At 41.8% G+C, this 22,083-nt stretch overlaps 1 protein-coding gene across 1 annotated transcript in view; it reads left to right on the top strand.

The window, feature by feature from the left end:
* The window catches only part of LOC126251894 (serine/threonine-protein kinase 32A), a 620,320-nt gene that overhangs the window by 303,819 nt on the left and 294,418 nt on the right, over positions 1-22,083 (top strand). The window lies entirely within an intron of this gene.

Raw genomic sequence — 22,083 nt, 5'->3', positions numbered from 1 at the left:
GTTATTAATGAAGTAACATAGCGCTATGCAGTTATTAACATCGGTCTTGTGAGTTACCTTCTTTGATGTTAAAGCTAGCACTGTTAAATTGAAATACATTTGCAGGATATGTGCTATGTAAAATGAAAATCATTAACTTCATTTCATAACAAGTTTTCAGTTACTTACGTTTATTCATTTTGATTTTGAATCATATATATACAGTTTCAAAATATCAATACCAGAGTAATGTTAATATAATACTGAACTTACATGTGTGTGAGGTTGTCATATTACGTACTGATGTTACTTAAATTCTTTTCGCATAGAATATCATTCGTTGTCGGACAAGCTCTCAAAATACTTAGGGCAGTTGTCTACCCTCCCCTTCCTCTTCCCTAGCCTTCAACATCTCGCGGATAGGAGGTTCTGGTTGTGACTTCGCTGCACAGCACTTGACGCTCGTAGAATGAGCACTTGCCCGCGAAAGGCAAAGGTCCCGAGTTCGAGTTACGGTCCGGCACACAGTTTTAATCTGCGAGGAGGTTTCACTTGACGCTCGGGCACAAGACGACGGAAATGAAGCCGAGCTAGCGACACACAAACGGTACGCGAGGAAGTTTAAAAAATGTACGTTCAGTAGGTCATATCTCTGTACTATTATAGTAATTATTACGGCTGAAATTTTCGAATAGATCCCTTTCTGAGGCTGGAATTGTGCTTGTGTGCATTTTTCATCTTTAAATGCGAGGTCAAGTTCGTGATGTTTCCTTGTGGGTGCGTAATGTTACATCTTGAGAATTAGATACTTCTCAAGTTGAATCTGAACATGCCTAAGAATAAATTACTCTATTATATGCTCAATGAATATGAGATGGAAATGGTGGAACGTCATACAGGGGATATGTTGTGACGTAATATGTCTGCAGCTCATGCTCAGTTTCCCTTATTTTCAGATATATGAAGTAGAGAGCGATAACTAATCTTTCCTATCTATCTCCTGTTTCCGTATTGTCACTAAAGCTACTATGTACGCGAATTTCAAATTAGCTGCTCCTACAAATAGTGTATAATCCCAAACAAGTAAACATTAAATTTCCCCTGGTTGTAATGAAATGCCGGAAATGGAAGCCTCATCACCTCAGCTCGTCTGTCATTTATCAAAAAAGTTCCAGTACCTTGCATTAGAACAGCCCGCTCTAGCTCCAAAATCAAAAGTACAGGCAATAAATGGTTTCGGCCAAGGTTTCGCGAGTATTCTCTTGATTCTAAGACAAGTACGGTAACATTTTAATCACTAGTTTCTAATTTCCAACGGGTAATCCTTCTTCCCTAATACCAGTTCGTCTGCTGTTTGACAGGCCTGGATCGGAAACAGAGAACTCTACAAGTTTCAGCAGAGAGTGAAAAGTACGAAAAAAGGAAAAATATTTGCTACATTACTACTACGAGTATGAAATGTGGCGGCGTAACGACAAGCGCCGGTAGGAAGAGCAACAATGTAACCGCAGAGAAGGCTATCAGGTGACGTCAGCCAATAGTACGCTGACCAAGGCCGCACCACGACACCAGCGCCCTCTATCCGAAGAGGATATAAGCGCCGCTCCTGCCAGCCACGGCAGGACAATAGAAGACGCGTACTAGTAGAGGACAATAGCAGACCAGACTAGAAGAGAGCACTAGCATAGCCGCGACTTGTGATCCACATCCATTACTTGCATGGACACTGTATATAGCGAAAGACATTGGTTATTTGCATGTCGCTAATTGCTTGCCACACGACTTGTAAATCGAAGTTAACTATTGTCAGTTCAGTTACTGTAATAAACTCCATTAATGTGATTTGATTGTATGTCGTCTAGCTACCTGAGAGCTCAGCTTCGTAGGCACCCTATAAGACACGAGTGTTCAGGACCCGACAAGAAATGCAATTCTTTTTAGCTGTTGTTGTTGTTGTGGTCTTACTCTATCTTGTGCAAGCTTCTTGATCTCCCAGTACCTACTGCTAACTACATCCTTCTCAATCTGGTTCGTGTATTCATCTCTTGGTCTCGGTCTACTATTTTTACCCTCCACTCTGCCCTCCAATACTAAATTGGTGATCCCTTGATGCCTCAGAACATGTCTTACAAACAGATCCCTTTTTCTACTCAAGCTGTGTCACAAACTCCTCTTCTCCCCAGTTCTATTCAATACCTCCTCATTACTTACATGATATACCCATCTAATCTTCAGCATTCTTCTGTAGCACCACATTTCGAAAGCTTCTATTCTCTTCTTGTCCAAACTATTTATCGTCCATATCTCACATCCTCACAGGGCTACATTCCACACAAATACTTTCAGAAAAAACTTCCTGGTATTTAAATCTATACTCTACGTTAACAAACTTCTTCAGAAACGGTTTCCTTGCCATTGCCAGTGCACATTTTATATCCTCTTTACTTCGACCATCATCAGTTATTTTGTTCCCCAAATAGCAATACTCCTTTACTACTTTAAGTGTCTCATTTCCTAATCTAATTCACTCAGCATCACCCGACTTAATTCGACTACATTTCATTACCCTCGTTTTGCTTTTGTTGATGTTCATCTTATATCCTCCTTTCAAGACACTTTCCATTCCCTTCACCTGCTCTTCCAAGTCCTTTGCTGTCTCTGACAGAACTGCAGTGTCATCGGCAAAACTCAAAGTTTTAATTTTTTCTCCATGGATTTTAATACCTACTCCGGTTTTTTCTTTTGTTTCCTTTACTGCTTGCTCAATATACAGATTGAATAACATCGGGGAGAGGCTACAACTCTGTCTCACTACCTTCCAACCACTGCTTCCCTTTAATGTTCAGCGACTCTTATAACAGCCATATGGTTTCTGTACAAATTGTAAATAGCCTTCGCTCCCTGTATTGTACCCCTACCACCTTCAGAATTTGAAAGAGGGTATTCCAGTTAACATTGTAAAAAGCTTTCTCTAAGTCTACAAATGCTAGAAACGTAGGATTGCTTTTCCTTAATCTATCTTCTAAGATAAGTCGTAGGGTCATTATTCCCTCACGTGTTTCAATATTTCTGCGGAATCCAAACCGATCTTCCCCGAGGTTGGCTTCTACCAATTTTTCCATTCGTCTGTAAAGAATTCGTGTTAGTATTTTCCAGCCGTGACTTATTAAACTGATAGTTCTTCGGTAATTTTCACATCTGTCAACACCTGCTTTCTTTGGGATTGGAATTATTACATTCTTCTTGAAGTCAGAGGGTATTTCGCTTGTCTCATACATCTTGCTCACCAGATGGTAGAGTTTTCTCAGGACTGGCTCTCCCAAGGCTGTCAGTAGTTCTAATGGAATGTTGTCTACTCCCCGGGTCTTGTTTCGACTCAGGTCTTTCAGTGCTCTGTCAAACTCTTCAATTTAAAACCTGGTTCCTAAATCTCTGTCTTACCATTACATAATCTATGTGATACCTTCTAGTATCTCCAGGCTTCTTCCAGGTATACAACCTTCTTTCATGATTCTTGAACGAAGTGTTAGCTATGATTAAGTTATGCTCTGTGCAAAATTCTACCAGGCGGCTTCCTCTTTTATTTCTTACCCCCAATCCATAATGACCTACTACATTTCCTTCTCTCCTTTTTCCAACTATCGAATTCCAGTCACCCATGACTATTAAATTTTCGTCTCCCTTCACTATCTGAATAATTTAATAATTTCTTTTATCTCATCATACATTTCCTCAATATCTTCGTCTTCTGCGGAGCAAGTTGGCATATAAACTTGTACTACTATAGTAGGCGTGGGCTTCGTGTCTATCTTGGCCATAATAATGCGTTCACTGTGCTGTTTGTAGTAGCTTACCCGCACTCCTATTTATTTATTCATTATTAAATCTACTCCTGCATTACCCTTATTTGATGTTGTATTTATAACCCAGTATTCGCCTGACTAGAACTCTTGTTCCTCCTTCCGTTGTGGTTGCACCTACGGTACTGCTATCTGTATCGCTGAGGCACGCAAGCCTCCCCACCAACGGCAAGGTCCATGGTTCATGGGGAGGGGTCTTTATAGCTATGGTAAACGATAAGTGATGAAGCCAATTTTGCTGACGTTCTTGTGTTTGATTCTCCTATTTTAAAATACACGTTATTCTATAACTGATGACGTACTGTTTGTAGGGGACTACAGCAGAATTTGTCAAATGGTTCAAATGGCTCTGAGCACTATAGGACTTAACTTTTGGGGTCATCAGTCCCCTAGAACTTAGAACTACTTAAACCTAACTAACCTGAGGACATCACACAGATCTATACCCGAGGCAGGATTCGAATCTGCGACCGTAGCGGTAGCGCGGTTCCAGACTGTAGCGCCTAGAACCGCTCGGCCACACCGGCCGGCAGAATTTGTCGTATAAATCGAAATATGCATGGTGGCAATTTGAAAACCATCTTCAAGACTGTATTACATTATACGCTTAACGCGTCAATGTAAATATTATCTACATGTAACTACCTCTCGCTCACTTACATAGAAGCGGGTGTTACGTATGTTATTGAAAGATAGTTAAAAAACGATCCTTGCGTGATATTAGCAATGTCTTCAGCAAAATTATTTGTTTTACCTTTGAAAGATTTTGTGTTGTCTCCGCAGTTTAATATGCTTCAATCTTTCTAATCCCTCTGTAACTGGGACTGAAAAATTGTTACGGTCAACGAACATTTTCCTTCATATTTCACGTCTATTGTACTCGGCGATTAAATAACAAATTTTTTCCGCCTTCTTCGTTAGAAGAAAGAACGCACAGCTATTACAGTGGCTTTTCAAAAGCCAAAATTTAATTAAAGAAACAAGCAAACAAGAATACCCGACTGCAGCACAACAGCGTGATTAATTTGCACCGGCAGCGAACTTCTTTCAACTCTGTGCGGTTTCCAGGCCAGAGCTTTAATTTGCAGGCGAGTTCCTGTGTGGTGGCCACGTTGCTTGGAAGGGCAGCCATAGCCCCGGAGACAAAGGCCATTCACGTGCGAGTTGTGACGGAGCAAAAAGCTATTAAAATCTTTCTCTTCGTTCTTCCGATACACTGATATCCGATATCGCGACAAAGAATTCAGGCTGTTTCTCTTATGAGTCGTTTTTCTCCTCTCTCCCTAAGTTTCTTTTTTGTCTTCGCTATAAACGAGGTGCAAATTAGAAACTGTGCTTCAAGCGTTGTAAAGTGGCGTTGCTGCCCTGTTGTTTATATGATGTGATTTAGGAAGATCGTAATAGCTGTACCAGGAAGGTGAACTGGAACTTGAAAGTTAATCTTCTCTAATTACGGTACAGTGCTTAAAATTTTGCGCCAACTCTCTGTCACAAATTGCTTACCAAACTACTTCTTACACTCATTATCTCCACTTACGGCACCTGCGCTTTATGGAATTTTCCTTCAAGTGGTCCATATAAGAAATTCGGTTAACGGCGGAATCTTATGACAACGTAGTAAGCGTTGAGTAAAGCTACTATGTTCTTAATTTTTGTATGTCTGACAAACCCTGTTCTCAGGGCTATGTTTTATTTGGATTAACTGAGTTATGTAAATGTTTGGAAAATCGACTAGGATACTTCACTCCATGTTAATGTAATACTGCCGTCTTCTGAAGAAGATAGATTTATATCTATTGAAACCTAGGTAAAGATTACTTTATCCTTTGCAACTGGTCGGCTGTCTTTTTAATCTTTTGACGTGGAACCGTTGCTGTAGCGCAGCTATGTTTAAAATACTGACATATACGAAGAGTTATAGATTTAGTTTCAAACTAATTACCGGATCGTTAGTCGAAACAACGTTGCTTTGGTATCCACAAGTTGTCTTAACGACGCACGACTAGCGTCGTTGATCTGTTGGAAGTTGTTCATAGCAGTGATCTTTCTATAGTTTCCTTTACATTCTCAATGATCTATATGGGCTTGACTGACATGGGTGAACCCGAACTGCACCAACATAATTTCGGATGTGTTCAGAGATATTATTTATATGTTATTTTGGTATCAGAGACCCTTCGACTCCGATGGCTCCTTACAAGGTGATGCATTTCTTTGGATTGTTACCCCCATTTCTCTCTATACCTTTATTGCGCAGAAAACATCTAAAGAACTGTGTAAATGTCGATGTCGTTTGCGTGGTTTGACCGGAAACCCCTTACTCTCACCCTCAAACTTACGTTCAGTATTCTACTGCTCTGTTCTGTCTCGGGTGGGTTTTCCTGGTGGTGTTATTTGTACTTAACAGTGACATACAGCGATCAGAATATCTACATCTACCTCATTACTCTGCGTATCACAATTAAGTGCGTTGCAGAGAGGGCGAACCACCATCAAACTGTTTCTTTATCGTTCTACTCTCGAACAAGGCACGGGAAAAACGAACAGTTAAATGTTTCAGTACGAGCTCTGATTTCTCTTATATTATTATGATTGTGGTGTCAAGGAAGCCTCCTTACCAGGTTCGCTAACAAACATTCAAACATACCGTATTAATGAGTGTTATTACAAAATGGAAACATACGATACTTAACTTTTGCAATTACACAGATATGTCGCAAACAAAGGGTGACATACAGAATAAGAAATCTTCTTCAATATAGACAGTTCCAAGTTTGAATTACATAGTGTGTACATGCGAAGTGATCTAGCGTTGACGCCTCTATCCAAGGCGCTGATCTTGAAGCTGCTGTTGAACTGGGGCGTCGTCAGTTGGTCGCGACGCTTATGTCCTCTTCACATACATACCGCTTGCTGTCGCGTTGTCATCCTGGAGGGCGGTCCGGTCAGCGTGCGATTGGCTGACCTCTTCTCACAGCCCTGAACCGAGCGAGGTGGAACAGTGGCTAGCCCATTGGACTCGCATTCGAGAGGTCGACAGTTCAATCCCACGTCCGGCCATCCTGAGTTAGGTTTTCCGTGATTTCCCTAAATCGCTCCAGACAAATGCCGGGATGGTTCCTTTGAAAGGGTACGGCCGACTTCCTTTCCCGTCTTTCCCTAATCCGATAAGACCGATGACCTTGCTGTCTGGTCTCCTTCCCCAAACAACCCAACCCAACCCTTCCACAGCCCTGTCTGCTCTGTCGTTCCTGACTGGCTTGCTGGCACTTGACTTCACGCCATAACCTGCGTATGTAGATGGGGGTAACAAAATATTTTAACATTCGTGGGAAAAAGTTTGTGATTGAAATTTCATGAGAAGATCTTGCCGCAATGAGAAACGCCCTTGTTTTAATGATTGCCACTTCAATTAACATATTACATTCGTGGCACGATCCCCCTATTTTGCGATGATATAAAACGAGCTGCCATTCTTCGAACTTTTTCGATGTCGCCTATCAACTCCACCTGATGCTGATTCAACACTACACAGCAACACTCCAGAAGAAGGTAGACAAGCGTAGTGTGAGGAGTGTCTTTAGTAGACATGTTGCATTTTTCTAAGTATTCTGCCAATATGCAGCAATTTTTGGTTTGCTTTCCAAACAACGTTATCTAGGTTATCGTTCCAATGTAAGTTATTCGTAATTATAATACTTAAGTCTTTAGTTGAATTTACGGCCTTTCGGTTTATGTGTTTTATCCTGTAAGCGAAATTTGGCGGATTCCTTTAAGTATTCATGTGGAGGACTTCACACTCTTATTATTTACAGTCATTTCCGATTTTTAGTACCATACAGATATCTTGTGTAAATCATTTTGCAATTTGTTTTGATCATCTGATGACTAATAGACGGTAAAAGACAGTATCATCTGCAAACAGTCTAAGGGTGGTCCTCAGATTGTCTCGTAGATCGTTTATCAATACCGTGAACAGTAGAGGGTCAATAACACTTCCTTGTGGAACACCAGATACGACTTCCGTTCAACTCGATGATTTTCCATCGATTACTGGGTACTGTAACATTTCTGACAGGAAATCACAAATCTAGTCGGGTGACTGAGACGATACTTCATAGGCATGCAATATGATTAGAAGTCGCTTGTGAGGAACGATGTCCGAAGCGTCCTGGAAATCTAAAAATACGGAATAAGTTTAACATCCCCCTTCGATAACACTGATTATTTTGTGAGAATATAAAAGCTAGTGGCGTTCCACAAGAACGGTATTTTCTGGCTGTTGGTCAGTAAATCGTTTTCTTAGAGGTAATTCGTAATGTTCGTGTGCAGTATATGTTACAAAATCCTAGTGCAAATCGGCGATAGTGATATGGAATTGTAATTCGGCAGATTATCCTGTCTCATTTCTTGAGCATTGGTATAAGTTGTGCAACTTTCCAGTCTTTAGGTACGGATCTTTCGAGGAGCGAGCGATTGTATACGATTGCTAAATATGGAGCTACTGTGTTAGCGTACTCTAAGAGGAACCTAACTGTTGTACAATATGGACTGGAGACCTTGCCTTTATTAAGTGATTTAAGCTGCTTCGTTACACCAAGGATATTTACTTCTAAGTTACTCGTGTTGGCAGTTGTTCATGTTTCTAATTCTGGAGTACGTTCATCGCCTTCTTTGGTGATGGAGTTTCGGAAAATTGTATTTAGTAACTCTGCATTAGCGCCGCTGTCATCCGTGACATTAGCGTTGTAATTGCGCAGTGAAGGTATTGAATGTGTCTTTCCGCTGGTGTACTTTACATTCGACCGGAATCTCTTCCATTTTCTGCCAGATCTCGACACAAGTTTCCATTACGGAAGCTACTGGAAGCACCCCGCTCTGACATTCGCGCTAATTTTCGAGCTTCTGTAAAACTTGGTCGATCTTGTGGGTTTTGCGTTCTTTGAAATTTGACATGCCTTTTTTCTTTGCTTCTGTAGCAGTGTTCTAATTGGTTTAGTGTAACGGACCAATTCTAAGCTGTTCCGTCAGTAACAGCAGTCACATCAGTTTACATTTGTGGATAAGGTAATTGTATTCCACTTGTTACCCCATTTGTGAAGGTTACTGTCAAAAATATGTTAACAAAATTGAAAAAGGGAATAATACGCAATCAATGTAACATGGTAGGGCCGCTTTCCCGTAGGCACTTTAAACAGATGTGGAAGTATTGTCAAGAGCCATTGTGCTGATCCCCCAGTACATTCAGTGAACACATGCATCAGTAAACCTACTCATACTGCTGTGAACATAGAAAAGACGCACGCACTACTTTGACTGTACCGACCAAAGGCTTGAAGTACAGATGAAAACTCAACAACACAACACTGTCAAAACAGTAATAGTCATAACAGAATTTTTTAATCCAAGGCCTCACGTTGTATCTAGGTGCAAAACCAACAAACTTAAAGATAGCTGACAAGAATCTAAACACCGATCTGTGTGCACAATCAAAATGGGCAAACGATCTAGCGTTAAATCTCAACCCTTCCATAAGATAAGTAGTACGTTTGGTCATTCGAGGCTCATTAGTCTGAAATATCGGGAATCCCACCACCTTTAATACTAAATGGGTCAAATATCAACTACTCTCTCAGCAAAGAGTCCAGGACCAATAGCACATGAAAATCTGAAAATGTCTGAGTACTTAATTGCAGTGTGGAAGAAGGCATCAGTATCTCTCGAATCCCTACAACAAATATAAAATTCTGTTCTCTGTTCACCTGAGGAAGAAACTTATACAAAAACTTGTACTCTAAATTATTGATTACAGTGATGGTATCGTGCAATGTCCTTCTCAGGAAAGTTCACGACGCTTGGAATTGGTTATGAACGCCTGTGTTCGATATGCAGTTTGAATCACCTAAAACTAGCACCGTAAAAATTACGGAAGTGGAAAGTGCTATTGACGTTCGGTTTTCACAGAATCAATTGGTAGTCAGGGGTTCGTACTGTTAGCCAATAAACAGATCTTAATAGTTCTTAGAAGGTGTATGTTTTAGCAAACATACACTTTTAAATGGAAAAATGACTATTGACACTGACAATCTAAAAGCAGGATAAATTAGAATGTAAGTGGCGTTTGTTGCAGTGAGAGTCGTTTACGAGATATCGTTTTTTGGAAAGGTTCCACACCGGAAAAGACTTTGTAGGAGCTCCTGGAATTGGTTTCATGGCAATTATCTTCTGTGGAGTTTATTATTTTATCAAATGTGAATGAAAAGAGACATGCAGTATGGCTTGCCATTTTTCAGTGTTTTCTTCATTTCAGTGTAAGTGACACATCTTACATGATAAAACATCTGTCTTATGTACTCATATTTAGGTCTGTCAGAAGCATTTCTTCCATTCTTTCAATTAAAATTTTCAACAAAGACTCATTTTATAAAGAATAGTCAACCATTCTGTCTCTTCGATTTGTTACGTTCTTTACCAGGACCTCTTTTTCGTTCACTCGCTAAGGCGTCTTAGTTCAATACTCAATCAATTCAGCTGAACCACAAAACTCTTCCGTAATGTCACCTTTAAAATTGTGGATTTTAATCGCTGTTTCTTTCCACAAAAGGATCTTTATCTTTTGACTTCGAGATTCCTAATTTTTTTCTAATTTAACTATTTCTTCCCGTTTTTCGATAAAGAAGATTTACAAATATTTTAATGCATATGACAGTAGGCACTTTGCACATCTGTCAACTCTTGAGTCCATCGAAAAATAGTAAACAGTTTCTTACCGTAATCTAATGCAACTACCTCACTTTCAAAAATCAGTTTCAAGGAATCTTTCGAAGTACCAGCGGAAAGGGTTCTGACGGTCCTAAGGGTACACCTCAGGTACTCCAATTGTAAATGCCGCGCGGGATTAGCCCAGCGGTATCAGGCGCTGCAGTCACGGACTGTGCGGTTGGTCCCGGCGGATGTTCGAGTCCTCCCTAGGGCATGGGTGTGTGTGTTTGTCCTTAGGATAATTTAGGTTAAGTAGTGTGTAAGCTTAGGGACTGATGACCTTAGCAGTTAAGTCCCATAAGATTTCACACACATCTGAACATTTTTCCAATTGTAAATAATGTAGAACGTACTATACTTGTGTCATAGGCGTGTTTCCATCGTAAAATCATTCTTTCCCTCAAAGGGTCTATCTGAAGTATTGTGCGTGCCTTTTTGTTAGTTCCAGTAGGCGTCAATGTGAACCTGTTTCCTCAAGAATATTCCACAGTTTTTTACAACTAACTTTATAGAATAATTTCGCATGATATATGAATAATCAAAATGGAAGTATTAATCTGTTGTTATTGGCCATTCACCGAACCGACTTTGCTGAGAACGAACTGGAAAAGTTTGCAGTCAACCGTTCGAGAGATGTGCCTAAATAGCTTTTGTTCCGGAAAGCGACTACCATGATTGCGAGTGACGTCACGTTTTAATTGTGTATGACGAAGGAAGAATATAGGTTTTGCTTCTCGGAGATCCTATGCTGCCATCGACAAAGCTTCCTTGGAAAAGCAGTTACAGCTTTGCCTTGCTTAACGTCACCTTCATTTTAACGAGTAAGTGAATTCAGTGCTCGCTTCCAAGGGTAGTACGGAATTGTTTGGAATTAGGAACTTCTTGCCACTAACTCACATCTAGCGAAGTAATCTACAATTATGTTTCGAACCGAGTCAGATTTAGGCACCACCGATTCACCACCATTTCTTTACTTGTTTGAATATTTTTTTTTAAAGATATCACTATAAGTATCAAAATCTTCCCGTCTGAGGGCGTTGCTGCAGCGTATAGCACCGTAGCCTGACTCCGATGCTGGTATATAAGCACCGACAAATAGGCAAGGCAATACTGTGGCATTCGTCTCTTTCCGAGGTGCTTCTGGATAAATGCTTAAATGCGAAAACGTGAACTATGGCCATGTTATTACTAAATGCGCCCAAACAGGACCAACATACTCTTTTTCTGACTACCGAAGAACAAACTCCTGTAGATATCCATCGGTAAATGAAGAATGTGTATGCGGCAGCATGTCTGTTGAAAACCATCGTTATGGAACGGTACGCGACAAGGGGTGCTGCTGCTTCATAATAACGCACGTCCGCATATCGCAAATATTGTAATTCATATATTACGCCATCTCAATCGGGAGACGCTCGAGCACCCGCACTACAGTTGTGATTTCTCTCCATGCAATGATCAAGCCTTCGGTTCCTTAAAAAAAAAAAAGAAAAAAAAAGTCCTGAAGGGTCGACGATTCCTGTCGGAGGAGGGTGTGCAGCAGACAGTTACGGACTCCTCCGCACAGCGGGACACGGTGTCCTACCAAACAAGTATCATCATACCTTCAACTGGGTGCGTCGTTGGGATGATTGTCTCAGTACTCACGGCCATTTCGCTTGATCGGCATACCGATTCTGGACTGCACGTGCTTCGAACTGAAACATTTTGATCGACTCTTATACTACACATGAGAATTTAATTAGTCGGAGGAACATGGCATTACTGATGCCAGACGTATACTTACTCATACTACCTGGAATGATGTATCTAGGGCTCGTTGATAACTAGACATGATACGGTGTTCTATTTATTGGCCGTTCGTGACACAATTGCTGCCTTCATGTGATCCTGTTTCAGGCGAACAACTTTGTAATATGAAATCTTCCTATTTGTACTTCATCAAAAGTAGAGCTACGAGGAGAGGAATTTATGATGCCGTGGATGGAATTTTAACCCATGGATGGAATTGTGTCAAATGTGCTATCAAAATTTATTCCTTATGCCTTTGTGAAACAAGAAACTTTTTGAGATATATATTTCCTCAGTTTTTATTTTCAGCATTGCGGTGATCATAGATTTCTGATATCGAGACAATTACCCGTTACAAGGTTTATTTGGATTTGCGCTGTCAGCCTGAAATGATCTGACGCGCGAAGATATTTTACAGACGTGTTTCATATATTACTGCCTGTTATTCCCAATGAAGTCGTAGTAGCCGGTCGGTGTGGCAAGCGGTTCTAGGTGCTTCAGTCTGGAACCGCGCGACCGCTACGGTCGTAGCTTCGAATCCTGCCTCGGGCATGGATGTGTGTGATGACCTTAGGTTAGTTAGGTTTCAGGAGTTCTAAGTTCTAGGGGACTGATGACCTCAGATGTTAAGTCCCATAGTGCTCAGAGCCATTTTTGGAGTCGTAGTAATGCTCATGTTTTTATTACTGCTTTTCCATGGTTGATAAATGAGAGCTTGCCATATGATGGCAAGATGGTGGTATTTATTTCATCTGAAGCACTCGTGTTTACAGTAGCGTCTCTACACAATGTTGTGCCGTTCTTAGGAGTTTCAGTTTTGTCGAAATCCTGCAATAGTTCCTTGATAGTGTCTGTAATACTGAAAACAAAAATAGACTTCTTACGAACTCGCCTTGGAATGCTCAATGGCACTGACCGACCGCCGTGTCATCCTCAACTGTTAGGCGTCACAGGATGCGAATATGGAGGGCCATGTGGTCAGCATACCGCTCTCCCGGCCATTTTCAGTTTTCGTGACCGATGCCACTACTTCTTGATCAAATAGCTCCTCAATTGACCTCACAAGGGCTGAGTGAACCCCATTTGCCAAACAGAGGTCAGCAGGCCCAGACGGTCATCCACCAAAGTGCTAGCCAAGCCCGACAGCGCGTAACCTCGGTGATTTGATTCTGTAATATTACAAGGTGATAAATATACAAGACTATGAGTTTTACTACTTGCGAGTTTGTAGTTCTGTGATTTGGGGAGCCAACACCCAGAAGCTTTTGCCTTCGCTAATGGAGGTCTAGTCCTTTCCGATATTATGTTATACTACATTGCTGAAAATCTCGGAACACCCGTAGCTATTCATTTCGAAGACACCCATAGGGTCTAAGAGTTAGTGTTACAGTACTGATTTTCAGGGATGTTTCCTCAACGATGCGGAACATGGTGGTACTCCATTTCTACGTTGTTGGGTAATGAGATTTGGATCGTAGGATGGGGCTACTAGGAAACATACTGGCACCCGAAGATTATTTTCTTCGTTCCGCTTTCTGGCCAGACGGGTCATCACGCTGATACCAAAATGATATACTCCGCCTGGCAATAAAAGTGGAATACCCAAAAGATGTAGTAGGATGTCAATGTTTCATCGTACAAATAGACCCATATCACTCACTTGAAGAATATGACTTATCAATGCATAACCAACACGGATTCAGAAAATATCGTTCTTGTGCAACACAGCTAGCTCTTTATTCCCAAGTAGTGAGTAATGTCGACAAGGGATCTCAGATTGATTCCATATTCCTAGATTTCCAGAAGGCTTTTGATACCGTTCCTCACAAGCGACTATTAATCAAATTGCATGCATATGGTGGATCGTCTCAGTTGTGTGACTGGATTCGTGATTTCCACTCAGACAGGTCAGAGTTCGTAGTGATAGATGGTAAATCATCGGGTAGAACAGAAGTGATATCGCGTTCCGCAATGTAGTGTCATAGGCCCTCTGCTGTTCCTGATTTACATAAATGATCTAGGTGATAATATTGGCAGCCCCCTTAGACTGTTTGCAGATGACGCTGTAATTTACTGTCTAGTAAAATCATCAGACGATCAATTCCAATTACAAAGTGATCTAGAGAGAATTTCTGTGTGGTGCGAAAAGTGGCAATTGCCCTAAACAAAGAAAAGTGCGAGGTCATCCACATGGGTACTAAAAGAAATCCGTTCAATTTTGGGTACACGATAAATCGAACAAATCTAAGGGCTGTCAATTTGACTAAATGCCTAGGAATTACAATTACGAGAAACTTAAATTGGAAAGACCACATAGATAATATTGTGGGGAACGCGAAACAAAGACTGCGCTTCGTTGGCAGAACATTTAGAAGATGCGACAAATCCACTAAAGAGACAACCTGCATTACACTTGTCCGTCCTCTGCTGGAATACTGCTGCGCGGTGTGGAATCCATACCAGGTGGGGTTGACGGAAGACATTGAAAGAGAGTAAAGAAGGGCAGCTCGTTTTGTGTTATCACGCAATAGGGGTGAGAGTGTCACTGATATGATAAGCGAGTTGGGATGGCAGTCACTGAATCAAAGGCGGTTTTCTTTGCGGCGAGATCTATTTACGAAATTTCAATCACTAACTTTCTCTTCCGAATGCGAAAATGTTTTGTTGACACCCAGCTACGTAGGGACAAAAAAATGGTTCAAATGGCTCTGAGCGCTATGGGACTCAACTGCTGAGGTCGTAAGTCCCCTAGAACTTAGAACTACTTAAACCTAACTAACCTAAGGACATCACACACATCCATGCCCGAGGCAGGATTCGAACCTGCGACCGTAGCAGTCGCGCGGCGTAGGGAGAAATGATCATAATTATAAAATAAGATAAAGCAGAGCTCGGATGGAAAGATTTACGTGTTCCTTTTTCCCACGTGCCATTCGAGAGTGGAATGGTAGATAAGTAGTATGAAAATGGTTCAATGAACTCTCTGCCAGGCACTTAAGTGTGAATTGCAGAGTAACCATGTAGACGTAGATGTAGATGTAGACCGACCAGTGTGTAAATGATTAGAGTTGCAGTTCTCTGTGAGATTTAGAGCGGCTACCAGGGTGCTTTAATATTGTTCGTGTTTAATGTTGTTTCCAGGACTAGTAAGGTAAATAAGTGGCGTGAACAGCGTCCGAAGGTGAGTGTTCACTTCGAGGGACACGGTGATGTCAAGTAGTCGTGTGGGACAGCGTTATCAACACCTGACAGAATTTGAAAATTGCCTCATGGTGAGTCACCATCGGCCGGCTGATCGAATTGTGCTTTGTCCGTGTCTGCGGAGCATTTGAATGTGACGGTGGTCCTATATTGGAGTGACTGGGAACGTGAGGGCTGGCATACTCGTCTTCAAAGTCCCGGTCAACGAAGTCTGACCACCACGAGAAAGCATCGCAGTACCGTGCATCAAGCGCATCGTATCTCATTCATATCTGGACCTGCCATCAGACAAGTAATGGACCGCCTGCAACATTTTGCGTCATCCCTCACCATTTGTCGGAGACCTGCAGCAGCTGGACTATGGAATTACCATACCATGTGTAGGCTGCATTTGTCCCCGCAACATACCGCATCGATACCGTGCCCGGTTAGCATGGACTGGTGGCGAAACGCGTCGCTTTGTGTTCAGCGGCTAATCGTGGTTTTTCAAGACCGCAGCGATCTGAGAAGCTGTCCATTCTTTCAATCTTTTGGAGAGACATAACGGTGTTATTTGTGGCGTCGTGTTGTGGGGATCCATCAGGTATGACTTCAGATCACCGTTGGTAGTGATTGAGGGAACTGTCCTGGCATGACTGTATGTCGCAGTCATCTTGCGTCCTCTCGGGTTACCTCTCACGCGACAGTATCGTGGTCCCATTTTTCAACTGGACAGTGCTGTCTACACATCGTACCGGTCTCTATGAACTGTCAGCGTGGCCAAGAGATCCCCATATTAGTCCGCAATAGGACGTGTGGGACCAAGTGGGCGGCAACTCCATTGCAGGATATCAAGGACGAGTTACAACAGTGGGTCAACTTGCCTCAGAATAGGATACGACAGCCTTATGACATTCTTTCCAACCGATTAATCGATTACGTGCATGCATCCAGTCCGTGGCGGGGGGGATTGGCTTGGACTCGAGGACTCCGTTTTGGAATCACTGAAATACGTTATATTGTCTAAAACGATTTCATAAACACAAGATTTCGCGTTTCCATGAGTGAAAAGCGGCGGTGCGTGGCCTGTAAAAGAGCAACAGTTCTAGACCACAGAGAAGCTTAGACTGAATTTTGCCGTTGCCACAACACACTCAGGTAAATACAGGAGTCGAGAAGAGCTCCTGGTCCACACACTGAGTTCTGTATGATTTACTGAGATTCACTATTTCATGAAACCGTCTTCCACGTTTCCTTATACCGGTAATGATGTCGTTGGTACCGTAGTGATGGACGATGCAAACTCGTTCTTCTAGTGTGTGGTTGCTGAGCAGCAGCACAACAACTGATGTAGTGAAAGTGATTTGCAGTAGTGAAACGATCGTTGCGTATAGTAAGCTTTACTGTTCGGTCCAAGCCAATTAATCTCTTCCTTCATCCAGAACAAAAACTGAGTTTCACACTTACTCCACTTGACAGTTACATTGCAAGATGGATATGGAGACAGGAATTTGCTGAGAAGTACCTATAATAAAGTGCCAATAGTTGTGAGTTGCTGCTACCACACATCATTACAACTCGTTCAGTCATCTCCATTGACATGAAGAACACCTGTGATGTAAATGCATTATGGCCGGTCCAACGCTCCTCGGATGCACAGTCAAACAACTGTTACTGTTTGTAATGGGTTAAGTGCAGAATTTGGCGAATGTATCGTTCGTGCCGTTCATATCATTCGCACACAAAGATACTAATTTCTTTTAGAAGCTCCTCCTTTGAACCACACACTGCAGTACTTGGCCAGAACTAGATGTACAAATTCTGTTTCTCAGTTCAATGGCGCGTGCAGCTGCCACGCGGTCTGGGGCGCCTTGCCACGGTTAGCGCGATTACCCACGTTGGAGGTTAGAATCCTCCTTTGGGCGTGGGTGTGTGTGTTGTCCTTAGCGTCAATTACTTTAAGTTAGATTAAGTAGTGTGTAAGCCCAGGGACCGATGACCTCAGCAGTTTGGTCCCGCAGGAACGTACCACAGATTTCCAAAATTTCAGCTCATGTTTAGAGATATATACTACTGATTACTTAAAATTCACCTGTTATGCAACTTGCTGGCAAATTAAAGCTGTGTACTGGACATTTCCGTTAGCTGCCAATGCTGTTACCGACTGAGCTATCCAAGAAACACCCACGACCTGCCCCTACAGCTTTACTTCCGCCAGTACCGGTACTGGTCACGAAAGGCAAGTTCCTGGTTTCGAGTTCAGGTCTAACACATAATTTTAATTTACCAAAACGGTGTTTAGTCCGCGTGGCTGCGCATGATTAATATCCTCTCACCTTCCCCTTCTTTTCCCAAGGCAATTAGCAGCCTGTTACGTGTGAAGCAACTCCAATAAGCCAGCGCTCTTAGAGAACAGGGTATGCTTCAAAGGCTTTAGCCGCCAGTCAGGTGAGAAGTCTACCGCATTTCGTACACTATCGTTGATTTCAGTATCGTCAATTTCTTGCCACTTAGCTGTTCCAACATCTTTCAGTGCGAAAATCTTTTCCGCCCGTAGGTCGTTCATCTCCTTCTCATCTTCTAAATCAGTATCGGTAGTTACCTTTAATGTCACTGTTCGGAAACCATGAGATAGCATTCCCAGGTTAGCTCGATAACGGATTAAATGTACACAACCTGATTAAAAGTACTCGATCACCTATTTGATTAAAAGTACTCGATCACCTATTTGTCGACATTAATACGGACTGCGTTCATACTTCGCGTTTGTGACTGCCTTAACCCTTGTGGGTGCACGTGCAAAGAGGTCCGAATGTCTCTGGAGGAGTGGTAGCGCATTATTCCTCAAGAGTCGTAACACAGAGATTCTGGACGCTGGGGTACGGAGTGAAGTCGACGTTGTAACTCATCGCAAAGATGTACCAATGGGCTGAGGTCTCGACTCTGAGTAGGCCAAGAATGTTTTGTCCACCTACCATACTCTAGCAGATACCCCTTTCTTTTTAACTCCGTACACAAAGTCATTGTGCTAGATTCCATCCGCTGGTTTCATGCGTTTTGCTGCCACCCTCCGCAGTCCCCGTCCGTCAGTACTTGAGGCACGTCTGGTCTTAGTTAAACTGTGGTTGTAACTTCGTGTTTTCACTGCACAATCAAATCACCAACAGTGGAATTCGGCAGCTTTAGAACTGTGAAATGTCCCTGATGGAATTAATTACTCGGCTTATATCCAATGACTAGCCCACTTGTGACGTCACTGAGCTCTCCTAACTGATCCGATCTAATGTTAGTGCTTCTCTACTGACTACACAGTACTCCCTCACCGCCCCACCTCCTTTTCTACTGGCAGTTTTGCCTCTCGTGACGTCTAATAGTCAATTCCAAATATGTGGTGGTTTCCAGATACGTTGGTACTTTGGATCAGATAATGTAGTTGCTGGTGAATAGGATATGTATTTTTCTTGAACTTTGGTCGTTCATTTGCATCGAGACACGGCGAGCAAATCTATGCCTTTACTTACGCTTACATAAATAAATTTACGTACACTACGGTTCCACGTAGTTCTAGTACCTGGAGAACAAATGCCCCTATCTCCCTGCTCCGACCACGTTTTTCGACAGGTTCGCTTGGTCGTAAGGCAATTATGAAATGGCTATTCCCTCCTAAATATCGACAGTTTTGCCCCAGTACAAGAGGTTTACCTTATGTCGGATTAAAATCGCTCCGCTCCATCCTTGGGGGAACATAATGCTACGTAAGAAGAGGGATAAAATGTGTTTTATACTGTTCATAATTTTTCTTAATTTGGGTTTCCCACAGACTTCTGTATCATAGAAATAACCATTCTGAGTTGAAGAAAACTGTATCAAGTATTCTGATAACATTTAATGCGAGTGTCGCATATGCGATAAATAAAAAGAAACTTGTACATTATGTAAGTAGGCTGTTTAGGTTTTTATGTTGGTAACGCCACGTAGCGCTCTGTATGAAAATCACTGACTGTGCTGTGTACAGTCTGTGGCTAGTTTGCATTCTGGAATTTGCTATTGTAGTGTTGGGCAGTTGGATGTGAACAGCGCGTAGCGTTGCGCAGTTGGAGGTGAGCCGCCAGCAGTGGTGGATGTGGGGAGAGAGATGGCGGAGTTTTGAGAGCGGATGATCTGGACGTGTGTCCATCAGAGGCAGTAAATTTGTAATGCTGGATATCATGAACTTATATATATATATATATATATATATATATATATATATATATATATATATATATATATATATGATGACTTTTGAATATTATTAAGGTAAATACATTGTTTGTTCTCTATCGAAATCTTTCATTTGCTAACTATGCCTATCAGCAGTTAGTGCCTTCAGTAGTTTGAAACCTTTATTAAGCTGGCAGTAGTGGCGCTCGCTGTGTTGCAGTAGTTCGAGTAACGAAGATTTTTGTGAGGTAAGTGATTTGTGAAAGGTATAGGTTAATGTTAGTCAGGGCCATTCTTTTGTAGGGATTATTGAAAGACAGATTGCGTTGGCCTAAAAATATTGTGTGTCAGTTTAGTGTTGATCAGAATAGGTAAAGAGCGAAATGTCTGAGTAAGTTCAGTTGTGCTCAGCTGTTTGAAAATCATATAATGTAAGAGGTTTATCAGCACAGTAATTCATTAATTTTCCAAGGGGACGTTTCAATCATTCTACGCCAAATTCCACAGATTTATGTTAGCACCAAACTTTCAAATCGTCTGTCAATATTTGAAGGATTAGGAACTTTTCCCGCTACGACAGATGTGCATTTCGTAGCCACTCGCAAGCAAATTAAAGCATCTGTAAAGAAACACGACCCACTATGGCACTGTTTAGTGAATGTGGTTTGGATCTGGGATTTGCGGAATTAGTTTGAGAGTGGCTCTTCGTTTTTCGGTTCGGCTGTATAATGTATGCTCTGCTCTTTGGCCGCCCGCATTAACATATCGATCCCGTTAACTAGTTCGTTAGCGTGTTACAGCAAAGCTGTGATGATACTGACTCCGGCTGGGCTCGCCGCATGATTTCATTACGGGGCCGCCGCTCATTTTGTCTTTCATTATTTTTAATTAGCTCAGCACTCATTAAAATAACAAATAAATTCTTCCGCCCGCTACGCACTGATTAATGCGTTTCACAGCGACGCGACGTACCTGATCGGCACAGATGGTCACAGTAGAATGTAACAAAGGGGCGGGGGAACCTCCGCCAGTGATTAATGCGCTGTCTTTGTTGAGAGCTCATTCTGCTTCAAATAGCGGGAAAAACAGCAAATAATATTTCGAGCAAGCAGACGTCTATGCAATCATTAAAAACACGTTGAAAGTCCCCTAGCTAAGTAATCATACACCTTTTCTTCTTCACTCTGATGTACAGGCTGCGTCGTGTATGACGCAACAGCCCTCTTATTTCGTGAACTGAACGGTTTGAGATATCGAAAGAAGGTTTTCAGCAAATGACAGCAAGCAGAGAGACACTAGATTTCACTCGCTGATTAATAATCTCAGCTCTTGCGTCACTGAAGTAAATATTATGTTATTTAACAGAACGCCAAACCTTTTTCAGTTCCAGTCAGAACCTCTTGAAAATTGAGTGCTGTGATATAACGGTTGTTAATGTTGGCACTGAAATTTTTAGTGAAATAATCCGAAAAATCTGTTAAGCTGAAAGGCAAGGTGGATGGAATCTTCTTATTAAACACCAGTAAGCGGACCCTCACGTAATCCTTAAGCAAGCAAGAAACTTGGTCTACGCTAATACCATATAACATATTTTATTTTGGTCGCATTTTATATGATACCGAAACTGGTTAAGCAACGATTGTTAATAATGGAACTACACTGTTTGACAAAAATGGGAACACCCGAAAGGGGAGAACGAAACATGAGGGAACTCCAGGGGATGAGAGAGTTCTTGTTGTTCTGGTCTTCAGTCCTGAGACTGGTTTGATGCAGCTCTCCATGCTACTCTATCCTGTGCACGCTTCTTCATCTCCCAGTACCTACTGCAACTTACATCCTTCTGAATCTGCTTAGTGTATTCACCTCTTTGTCTCCCTCTACGATTTTTACCCTCCACGCTGCCCTCCAGTACTAAATTGGTGATCCCTTGATGCCTCAGAACATGTCCTACCAACTGATCCCTTCTTCTAGTCAAGTTATGCCACAAACTCCTCTTCTCCTCAATTCTATTCAATACCTCCTCATTAGTTATGTGATCTACCCATCTAATCTTCAGCATTCTTATCTGGCAACACGTTTCAAAAGCTTCTATTCTCTTCTTGTCTAAAATATTTATCGTCCATGTTTCACTTCCACACATGGCTACACTCCTTAAAAATACTTTCAGAAACGACAAACTGACAATTAAATCTATACTCGATGTTAACAAATTTCTCTTCTTAAGAAACGCTTTCTTTGCCATTGCCAGTCTACATTTTATATCCTCTCTACTTCGACTACCATTAGTTATTTTGCTCCCCAAATAGCA

This window comes from Schistocerca nitens, chromosome 4 (genome assembly GCF_023898315.1).
Source record: "Schistocerca nitens isolate TAMUIC-IGC-003100 chromosome 4, iqSchNite1.1, whole genome shotgun sequence".
Taxonomy (NCBI): Eukaryota; Metazoa; Arthropoda; class Insecta; order Orthoptera; family Acrididae; genus Schistocerca; species Schistocerca nitens.
Note: the sequence above shows the minus strand (reverse complement) of the source record. Positions and strands in the feature narration are given on the sequence as shown.